This window comes from Cajanus cajan, chromosome 10 (genome assembly GCF_000230855.2).
Source record: "Cajanus cajan strain Asha chromosome 10, NIPB_CcT2T_4, whole genome shotgun sequence".
In the NCBI taxonomy this organism is placed as follows: Eukaryota; Viridiplantae; Streptophyta; class Magnoliopsida; order Fabales; family Fabaceae; genus Cajanus; species Cajanus cajan.
Genome location: NC_138526.1, coordinates 29,545,975 through 29,558,073, shown reverse-complemented (window position 1 = coordinate 29,558,073; position 12,099 = coordinate 29,545,975).

Below are 12,099 nucleotides of genomic sequence, written 5' to 3'. Positions count from 1 at the left end.
TTTCTTGTTGTAACAAACTTTATATGTTAGTTTCTATATTATAGGTTAAATTTGAATTTTGTAGATAACTCTTAATACTAAAAGGTAATTATCTTTTTGATATACTTGTAATTTGTTATCATGATGTTGCATAATTAAATGCACATTGATTAATGAGAAATGTTCTCGCCTCAATTCGTTATTTGAAGGCATTTTGCTCGATCTAATAAACCGTGGATTTTGCTATCAATTAACACCCAAAAAAATATTCTCACCTCAACAAACATGATGGTTATATTTTTGGAACAAAGAAGTGTCCTATGAAATTCATCATAGAAGGATCAACACAGAAAAACAATCTTGCTCATGAGGATTAATGGTTAGCCACTAACTTGTTGAGATTAGGGGAGCCTGAACTTGATGAGATCACCTCTGAGGCTTGAAGAGTTTTGATGATAACAAATGTGTGCCAAGGATAACAACAACTTAAAAGGCAAAAACAAAGTCAAAGAAAGTGCTATGTAATAGGAATTAGTGTATAAATTGTTTTGATTGAGTTTATTTGTTGTGTGTGCTGTGTGCATAAGCTAAATCTATATCTAAACTGATTAGGGAGTGTATGATAATGAGTTAAAAGGATTAAGAAGTTATTTTGAGACTTAAAACAAAGTTTTGAAAACTAACTCAAAATAATCGATTATCATTAAATATAATTGATTATTCCAGCAACATGCAAAATGGGATGCCTTGCTACAATAATCGATTATTTTTGAAATAATCGATTATCCCAGAAATGACTCTCTGGAATAATCGATTATCCAGCAAAATAATCGATTATATTGTTCTTGGTTGGTTTCCAGAAAACCTGAAGAACAAAATAATCGATTATTCTTTAAAATAATCGATTATCTGGTTCTGAAACTTTTATAAATAGTTTGAACTTTTAGAAACTTCAGAACAGAGTTAGAATTGAGAATCAAATTTAGAAAAGCGTTTTTTGTGAAGTCTTTGTGACAATCTTGAAGAGTTTTCTTTGTGAATCGAAGAAGAAAAACGTTTGTGAAAAACTTTGAAAGGATCATCATCATCACATTCTTGAAAGGGAAGAGATTAAGATTTGCTTCTGAATTCCAGGTGAATTCGTTCCTTAATTCTTTGTGAATACTTGTAAAATCTTGAGAGGTTTCTCAAGTGGTAAGGAATTCTTGTAGTGGGTTTCTACAAGGGGTGCTTTCTTGGGGTCAAGAAAGTGGTTATCTTGAATGTAGGAGTGTATGTGTGTGGTATGCTTGTAAACCTTCTTCATTAAGATAGTGGAACAAATCTTGATCAGGTTCTGATTGAGGACTGGATGTAGGTCACATGTAGAGTGGCTGAACCAGGATAAAAGACTTGTGCAATCTTCTCTTACTCTTATCTTTATCTTGTGTAATATCTTGATTGTACATTAAAGAAGATGATTCTTGATTAACATGTGTGCATGAATAATGTTGGTTTAGACTGCATTAAAGCATTACATATTGGTGTTAACTTTGAACCTCATTGTTTTGTAATCAAGAAAGCATATAGAATTCATTCTTCTATAACAAGTCTTTAGGAATCTTCATTGAAAATTCATTTTTATAAAAGTTTAATTGAAATAAAGATCCTAAATACTCTGAAATTTTTAAAGTGTCATAGAATCCAATTCACCCCCCTCTTGGATTGTGTCATTCTTTTCTAACAATTGGTATCAGAGCAAGGTTCTTGAGAGTTATTCAAGATTTCAAAAATGGCCAATAGCAACCTACCCTATGGTGAGGGTGTGTCTATACATAGACCTCCTGTTTTCAATGGTGAAAACTATGTCTACTGGAAAATTAGGATGAGAATTTTCATTTAAGCTATTGATATTGCTGTATGGGATGCAATAGAAAATGGACCCTATATCCCTATGACAAAAGATGATGAGAAGAAAGAAAAACATTGGAGTGAGTGGAGTGATGATGAAAAGAAAAGAGCCCAATATGACTATAGAGCCAAAAACATTATTACATCTGCATTGTCTATTGATGAATTTTTTAGAATATCACAATGCAAATCTGCTAAAGAAATGTGGTATACTTTGCAAGTCACTCATGAAGGAACAAGTGATGTAAAGAGATCTAGAAAGCATACTCTCATAAAAGAATATGATTTGTTTAGAATGAATAATGGTGAATCTATTTCTGACTTTCAAAAGAGATTTACACACTTGATAAATCACCTTGTTGACCTTGGCAGGAAATTTGAAAAGGAAGAGCTGAATTTGAAAGTGCTGCAATGCTTGGACCGATCATGGCAAGCAAAGGTGACAACCATAGAAGAATCAAAGGATTTGACCTCCTTGACACTTGCTACTCTCTTTGGGAAGCTAAGAGAGCATGAGCAAAAGCTGCACATATTTGAAGAAAATGAACAGCAGGATAAGAAGGGCAAAGAAGTATCATTGAAGGCCTTAAAATCTGCCAAAGGCAAAGAGGTGTGTGAAGAATCAAGCTCCGATGATTTCGAAACTGAGAACTTCAACTTGCTGGTGAAGAAGTTCAGAAAAATCCTAAGGAGAAAAAGGAATTCCCCCTACAAATTCAATAAAAAGACAAACAAGAAAGAGGAAGCAAGCACATCCTCCTTCAATTGCTTTGAGTGTGGAAAACCAGGACATATGAAAGCTGAGTGTCCAAACCTCTTGAAGAAGCAACAAGAGGAGAAGAAACTGAAGAAAAATGGAAAAGGGAAGAGAGCCTACATTGCTTGGGAAGATAATGACTCAAGCACAACAAGTGATGAATCTGAAGTTGAATAGAACAACTTGTGTTTGATGGCTGGAGCTGACCAAGACACAATTGTTAGTGATTCTGACCTTGAATCTAATCCGGACTATGATCAACTCCAAGAAGCCTTTATACAAATTCATAAAGAGGCTGTGAAATTAGATGCCTTGAATTCAAAGCTGAAAAACAAGTTGAAATGGTATGAAAATGCTTTAATTAAAGCTGAACAAGAACTTGAGGATTTGAAACATGAGCATGAAAATCTTCAAACTATTTTCAACTTTAGTGAAGCTCACTGTGAAACCTCCTCCTCCTCAAAAGAAGTTTGTGAAAGTTGCAAGACTTTTGAAAAAGAAAATGCTGATTTAAAATCCACTCTTGCAAAGTTCACAAATGGAAATGCAAATTTAAATATTCTTTTGGGAAAACAAAGAAACACTTTTGATAGGAGTGGACTTGGTTTTAATCAAAGCATGAACATGCCATTCAAGTCAAAGGAAGGAGCTTTTAGGAAAAACCAAGATTTTAGAAAATTTAAAAGCAATTTCTCTAGACAAACAACTTGTTACTATTGTTGTAAAAGAGGTCACACAATAAGGAACTGCTACTCTAAGAAATATAGAGTTCCAAATGGAGAAATGGTTTGGATTAAAAAGAGCCAAAAGCTAAGAACTAACCTACAAGGACCCTTCACATGGGTACCTAAATTTTTTCTCTGAATCGTTGTTGTAGGAATGCTTGAGGGCCAAAAACTTACTGTGGTATCTTGATAGTGGCTGCTCAAGGCATATGACTAGAGATCCTTCAAAATTCTCAAGTCTGAAATTGAAAAATGAAGGGTATGTTACCTATGGTGACAACAACAAAGGGAGAATACTTGGTCATGGCAATGTTGGTAACTCCTCCACTCAAACATTGATTGAGAATGTATTGCTTGTTGATGGATTGAAACATAATTTGTTGAGTATAAGTCAACTAAGTGACAAAGGTTTTAAAATTGAATTTGATAATACATGTTGCTTGATATGTGATAAAAAGACAAAAGAAATCAGATTTATTGGAAAAAGAATTGACAATATATACATGCTTGACTTAGAACATTCAATAGCAATTTCCAACACTAAGTGCTTAATAACTCAAGAAGAAAATATTTGGCTTTGGCATAGGAGAGCTGCACATATTCATATGGATCATTTGAATAAACTGAGTAGGAAGGAATTAGTGGTAGGATTACCTAAACTCAAGTTTAGTAAGGACAAACTATGTGATGCTTATCAAAAGGGCAAACAAGTGAAGGCTAGCTTTAAAAGTAAAAATCAGATTTCCACATCTAGACCTTTACAATTAATTCACATGGATTTGTTTGGTCCTTCAAGAACCATGAGTCTAGGTGGAAACTACTATGGTTTGGTGATTGTTGATGACTACTCAAGATACACATGGGTTATGTTTCTTGCAAATAAAAATGATACTTTTAATGCCTTTAGAAAATTTGCCAAGCTTGTTCAAAATGAAAAGTGTTCAAACATTATCTCTATAAGAAGTGACCATGGAGGTGAATTTCAAAACATAATGTTTCAAAAATTCTGTGAGGAACATGGTATAAACCATAATTTCTCAACACCTAGGACACCTCAACAAAATGGGGTTGTTGAGAGGAAAAATAGGTCTTTAGAAGAACTAGCTAGGACAATGTTGAATGAGACAAAATTGCCAAAATATTTTTGGCTGATGCTATTAACACAGCTTGTCATGTGTTAAACAAAGTTCTAATCTGGCCTATATTAAAGAAAACACCCTATGAAATTTACAGTGGAAGGAAGCCTAACATTTCATATTTTAGAGTGTTTGGGTGTAAGTGCTTTGTGCTGAACAATGGGAAAGAGCAACTTGGAAAATTTGATGCAAAGGCTGATGAAGCAATCTTTTTAGGATACTCAACAAATAGCAAAGCCTATAGAATCTATAATAAAAGAACTCTAGTTGTTGAAGAATCTGTCCATGTTGTATTTGATGAATCTAACAAACAAGAGACAAGGCAAACTAAAATTGATGACATGACTGATTTGCTTGATCAACCTCTATTGGAAAGTGAAACTAATAATAAGCCTAAAGAGAGTGAATCACATGAAAACACAAAGGAAACAAGTGAGAAATTGCCTAAGGAATGGAAAACTTCTAGGGACTTATCAATGGATAACATAATTGGAAATATTGGTAAGGGAGTCTCAACTAGGAGTGCCATCAAGAATATTTGCAATACTATGGCTTTTGTGTCACAAGTGGAACCTAAGAGCATTGATGAAGCACTAAAAGATGAACATTGGTTAATGGCCATGCAAGAGGAACTAAATCAGTTTGAAAGAAATGAAGTATGGGATTTAGTGCCATTACCAACTGATTATCCAATTATAGAAACCAAGTGGGTTTTTAGAAATAAGCGTGATGAATCTGGGATAATTATAAGAAATAAGGCAAGACTAGTGGCTAAGGGGTATAATCAAGAAGAGGGAATTGACTATGATGAGACCTTTTCCCCTATAGCAAGGATAGAAGCCATTAGACTACTTCTTGCTTATTCCTCTATAATGAATTTCAAGCTTTATCAAATAGATGTGAAAAGTGCTTTCCTCAATGGGTTGATACAAGAGGAAGTGTATGTGGAGCAACCACCAGGCTTTGTGGATTTTAAAAATCTTAATCATGTGTACAAGCTAAAAAAGGCACTCTATGGCTTGAAGCAAGCTCCAAGATCATGGTATGACAGGTTGAGCAAATTTTTAATTGAGAATGACTATGTGAGAGGGAAAATGGACAATACATTGTTTGTTAAAAAGTTTAAAAATGATACAATGTATGTTCAAATCTATGTGGATGATATTGTATTTGGATCTACCAATACCTCTCTATGTAAAGAATTTGCTAAAACCATGCAAGGAGAATTTGAAATGTCAATGATGGGGGAGCTTACATTCTTTCTGGGGTTGCAAATCAAACAAATGAATGATGGAATTTTCATAAGTCAAAGAAAGTATTGCAATGAACTTCTGAAAAAGTTTGGTATGGAAGGGTGTAAGGAGGCTGCCACACCAATATCAAACAATTGCAATCTTGACTTAGATGAGAAAGGAATAGCTGTTGATAACTCAAAGTATAGAGGCATCATTGGATCACTCTTATACTTGACAGCTAGTAGGCCTGGTATAATGTTTGCTGTGTGCCTATGTGCAAGATTTCAGGCTAATCCAAACGAATCTCACATGAAGAGTGTAAAGAGAATTCTTAAATATTTGAAAGGTACAACCAATGTAGATTTGTGGTATCCAAAGGGAGTCTCACTAAGTCTGATAGGCTAAGATTCAGACTATGCTGGGTGTAGACTAGATAGAAAAAGCACAAGTGGTACTTGTCACCTACTAGGTAGTGCACTTGTCTCATGGCATAGCAAAAAGCAAGCTTGTGTTGCACTAAGTACAACTGAGGCTGAGTATATAAGAGTTGTTGTGCTCAAATTCTTTGGATGAAGCAACAATTAAGAGATTATGGAACTGAGTTAACTAAAATACCTCTAAGATGTGACAATATAAGTGCAATAAATTTGACCAAAAACCCAATTTTGCACTCTAGGACAAAACATATAGAGATAAGACACCACTTTTTGAGAGATCATTGTCGCCACCGGCCCGAAACGGGCTTTCGGCATTCGCGAAGGATGGTTGGACTCTTTTATTTGTTTAAAAATATGGATTGCTAGAATGACTTATTCTCAAACTGAGACCTTGTCAAACGAGCAAATTTATTAAAAGGCTCACCAATCCATGTTAATCCCAAGCGGGACCCTCCATGGATTAGCGGTTTTCATAAAAAGGAAGGGTTCATGGAGTCGCCACCAATGTTTTACTCAAAACATTGGAAAAAGAAGTTTAAGGCAATCGATTCAAAAATCGACTTCGGCCATGACAACCAGAGTCGGGTAAGGGAGTCGGTTACGCGTGGGGAAGGTGTTAGCACCCCACAGCGCCCCTTTCGGGTTCCCTATGACAGATTATTTCTAAAAATAATAGTGCGAAATTACTAAATTACCCCTATTTATTCTAAACAATTATAACTTAACTATCTACATGATGACAGTTAAATATACACACAGAAAGCAGTAAAAGGAAGGTCTTAAGAAGAAACCTTTGAAGCGTGCTTTTATATTCAAGTAAAACTGGGAAGCTTTTTGGCGTTCCCTCGCTCTACAAGCCCGCTCGCTCCCTCCTAGAAAATTTTAACTATGGAAATCCGGAGGATTTCCCTTCGACTCAATTCGAGACTCAAGCAAAAAGCTCAGAACTCGAGAACTTTGTCGGATCAACTCTCCGAGTGATTTCTAGGCAGAGCACTGCTCAAAAAAACCCAGAATACTCAAGAAGAGGGTTAAAACTCAGTGTAAAAGTGTCAAATGACGTCCAATTGACGTCATATTTATAGGGATGAGGCGCAATACGGCCTCTGGGGGTCAATACGGCCCGTATTGAGTTTTTGAACTACAATACGGCCGTATTGAATTCAGTACGGCCGTATTGAAGTTCAAGAAACCTCAATACAGCCTATTGAGTTCAGTGCGGCCGTATTGAAGTTCAAGAAACCTCAATACAGCCGTATTGAGTTCAGTGCGGCCGTATTGAAGTTCAAGAAACCTCAATACGGCCGTATTGAGTTCAGTGCGGCCGTATTGTAGTTCAAAATGTTCAGTACGGCCGTACTGAACTTTTGGGAGGCCGTATTGGGCTTCATTCCCTCCACTTCCTTATTTTAAGCTATTACAAGACCTCTAGACCTACAGAGAATCCTCCTAGGGCCTTCCATGAGTCCTTCTGGCTGACTTTCCTTCAGTCCTCAAGAGTCTTCAAGCTTTATTTCCGACCCGGACAATTTTAGGGGTCTACAGCTGCCCCCCCTTTACTTAGTCAAACGGCCTTTTGGTGTACCGTTTGATAAGTAAAGGAGTTGACCCAATTGTCCGGGGAATGTGCCATCCTTCTGACTTGTAGTGTCTTCAGGTGGGAAAATTGTTGAGTAGCCTCTCCAGGTTGGTGCATACCTCCGCGCTTCTAGTCACTTTGGTAGCATGAGTCTTGCCCTCTCCAGGGTGAGTTTGCCCTCTCCAGGGTGGCTGAGTTTGCCCTCTCCAGGGTGAGTTTGCCCTCTCCAGGGTGGCTGAGTTCGCCCTCTCCAGGGTGAGTTTGCCCTCTCCAGGGTGGCTGAGTTTGCCCTCTCCAGGGTGAGTTTGCCCTCTCCAGGGTGAGTTTGCCCTCTCCAGGGTGAGTATTAGTCGTCGCCTCTCCAGGCTCATTGCATACCTCGGTGCTCTGGACATCTGGGTAGCTGAGTAACGCCTCTCCAGGCTTGTGCATACCTCGGTGCTCTGGACATCTGGGTAGCTAAGTATCGCCTCTTGTGCATACCTCGGTGCTCTAGACATCTGGGTAGCTGAGTATTGCCTCTCCAGGCTTGTGCATACCTCGGTGCTCTGGACATCTGGGTAGCTGAGTATTGCCTCTCCAGGCTTGTGCATACCTCGGTGCTCTGGACATCTGGGTAGCGTGAGTTTGCCCTCTCCAGGGATTTGTGATAGTTTTGTCTCCACAGTCCACGATGCTGCTTCGACGATTGTTTTTGATTTTTGTGCCACTGAGGGCTGGATAACGCAGGGATCCGTCTAGGGGATGTGCAGTTACTCATAGGTTCTTGTGTCCCAACTTTCCATTGCGTAGTTGGTGCCCATTGAGGAATTTCTGTTTCCCTGGGGTGTAGACACAAAGATGCTCTTTCTGATGTGAGCGGTGCCTTATGATTGGCTGTCGTCCTTTCGACGTTGTGGAGTATCCCGGTTATCCTTATTCGGGTGACTCTTTTTTGATTTTTTTGATTTTTGTTGCCTCTGTGTAGGCTGTTATCCGCTGGGGGATTTTGTCGTTGATTTTGATTAGCCTCTTCTGTTAGGCATATCATCTTGATGTTCAATGATTGGCTGAAAAGCCAAATTCCGCTTGGGGAATTGTTATTGATCTTTTGGATTTTTTTCTTTTTTGAAAGAGTGCCTCTGAGTAGGCGAATTATCTTGATGTTTGGTGTTCGGCTGAGTGCCGGACTCCGCTTGGGGAATGATTATTTGTCTTTTGTGATTTTTCTTGAGGGGGTGCCTCTGAGTAGGCGAGTGGGGATTTAAAGTTTATTTATCCCAGAGTATTATTTAGAAAGCCTCTTCAGGCTTAGCTTCACTCATCGCTTGAGTTGGAAAGCTACCTTCCACTGAGGAAGTTTAAGTCCTTTCGACATGGATATTCTGTTTAGATGATCAAGCCTCCCTTGGGGAATTTTGCTGATCTTGGTTTGATAGCTTTCACTGGGGAATTTGGCCCGTGAGTGGAAGCTGAGATATCTCTGGGGAGTATTATTTCGGCAAGCCTCTCCAGGCTCAATTATTTTGAGAGAGTATTATTTCAGCAAGCCTCTCCAGGCTTAGTTATTCTGTATGAGTATTGTTTCGGCAAGCCTCTCCAGGCTCAGTTATTCTGTATGAGTATTGTTTCGGCAAGCCTCTCCAGGCTCAGTTATTCTGTACGATGCGGTTGATTTTCTAAATCTTTTGCCTTTTTTCGTTGATTTCGGCTTTTCTGTATTTTTGCCTTTTTTTGTTGATTTTTGGCTTTTTCTGTAGACCGTTGCCATACACAAGCAATTTTTCCTATTTTTCTATTTTATGTAATTGCCTCATGAAGAGGTCTTTGAAAATTTCTTTGTGGCCAATACGGCCATATCCATTTCAGTACGCCCGTATTGAGTTGAAAATTTGTTCATAACCCTATTTTTAGTACGGGTGTACTGAACATGGTACGGGCGCATTGTTTTTTCTGAAGTTTGATTTTTTTTTATTTTTTTATTATTATTATTTTTTTATTATTTTTTTTTATTTTTTATTTTTTATTTATTTTTTTTTTATTTTTGGTTTTTTCAATAAACAGAGAATAAGTGATCTTCCAGTACACCTATCATCTGTATGCATGTATGCGGTATGATGCACCTAATTCTATTTGATTCATTTTTCAAAAGAATTAACCGATGCGTTTCTCTGTTTGAATTTTGCCATTCCTCCAGACGGGCTGTGCACTGCCGATTTCTGTAACCGAGGAATGATGCGTGTTATGGGCGTCATCAACCAAGTGATTCTTCCCTTCCTTTAGAAGACATGTCAACCCTCCTATTGACCACTATATCTCCATGTTTCCACTAGATTATTCCAAAATCGTTTGGGACAAGAGAGAAAAGAAAGGAAAGATATTTTTTGTAAGTTTGTGTTTTAGAGGGGTTTTATTTTTATTTTGAAAAATGGTTTTTGTAAGAATGGCTGGCCAAGGTAGGCTTATGGTGTTTAGGCTTGTTTGATTAAACACTTATGAAGTTAATAAAATCTTGTTTATTGACGTTGTGATTTTGACAACTTGGATAGCTTCTCTTGAACCTTTCTTTTTGAATTCGGTTCATGGTACCATCATGGATTTCTTTTCGCTTTTTGATTGTCCTTATTTTTGCCTAAAACACCCTTTTGTGGCGTTTTAGCAGACTTTTGTTTTTGTTCATTTTTGCAACCCTAACTTTTGCCTAGGTCACCCTTTCGTGGGATTCCTAGCGGGTCTTTTGCTCTTATTTTTGCGCAGCCCCCTTTTTGGGTTTCCTGCCGAGCTTCTTTTTTTTTAAAAGATTTCTTTTTACCCATGATGGCACTTGTCAAGGCCAAGGGAAGGTGCTCTAAGTTGTCACGCACACTTCCACATAAAAATGATGCGGGTTTATTGTTATTAAGACAATCTTAACCTCATTCATGCTTATTCAAACAGGGTTGAAAATAATGTGGTTTAGAAATTTATTGTAAGCAAGAAGAGAAGCAGCAAGAAATAATAAAGAATGATTTTATTATAATCATAATGGAAACATGTGCCCTATCGAGGCTCGGGGGTCGGGCTGTCCCCGAGGAGTGATCTCTAACAGTCATCAGGTCTATACATCCCTATCGGAAGGAGAAAAACACTTGACGACGACGACAGGCCTTAACGCTTGTGAACCGGCCTTCCTAAAGATCTGGCTTAAAGAACGTTGAGAAGGATCTTGGTTCCTCTTCGTCCTTTGATCTTTATTAGGGTTGTATCCTAACCCTTGTTTCCCCGGATTATCCTTGATGATGGGTAGCTCGGGAATTCCTTGGGAGTCCTTGCCAAGTCCTTGTCCAGGCAAGTATCCGTTCTTGGTGAGCATATGGGCTACCTTCTTTATTTCTCGGGGAAACGTTTCAACATTGGAAATTTCCAATGCTTGGAAGGCGGTTTCTAAAGCTTCCTCCGCTGCATCCACATAAGGTATGGCGGATGGCTTGCTGATGAGTATGTCATCTTCAGCTTGTACGGTCACCAGTTTGTCACCCACTATGAATTTGACTTTCTGGTGGAGCGTAGAAGGAACAGCTTTTGCATCATGAATCCAAGGTCGGCCGAGGAGACAGCTGTATGCGGGAGTAATGTCCATCACTTGAAATTCGACGTTGAAGATGGTGGGTCCAATTTGGATTGGAAGATTGACTTCTCCCACCACTTCTCTTTTAGAACCGTCGAAAGCTCGGACGATCATGTTGCTCGGGCGCATTTGGACTCCCTTGATTGCCATTTGATCGAACATTCTTTTTGGCATCACGTTCAAGGAAGATCCATTATCTACCAAGACTTTAGCGATGTGATACTCCTTGCACTTTACAGAGATGTGCAAGGGCTTGTTGTGATTTGGTTCCCCAGCGGGGATTTCCTCATCGGTGAAAGTGAGGTGATCATTAGCCGTGATGTGACTAACAATCCCCTCAAACTTGTCTTGGGAGATAGTGTGCGACACATATGCCTCGTTCAAGACTTTCAACAGAGCTTGCCGATGCGGTTCGGAGCATAGGATCAACGACAACAGAGTAATCTTTGCTGGCGTCTTATGAAGTTGATCCATGATGGAGTACTCGCTCTGTCGGATATATTTTAATAGCTCATCAGTCTCCTCCTCGGATTCTTTATTTTCCTCGATTTTTTCTTTTTCTTTTTCTTTTCCTTTATTCTTGGGAGCTTTATCATGAAGATCTTCGGGAGTGTAGATCCTGCCACTCCTAGTCATGCCCCCAAGTCCAGCGATGTTGGAGATATCGCTGTCGGCAGAAGAATGGATGTCGTATATCCATGGCACAGCCTTATTTGATTCGTAGGGAAAAGGCCTTGGAGTAGTGATCCTTAACGGTGTTGGACCTTCCCCTTTG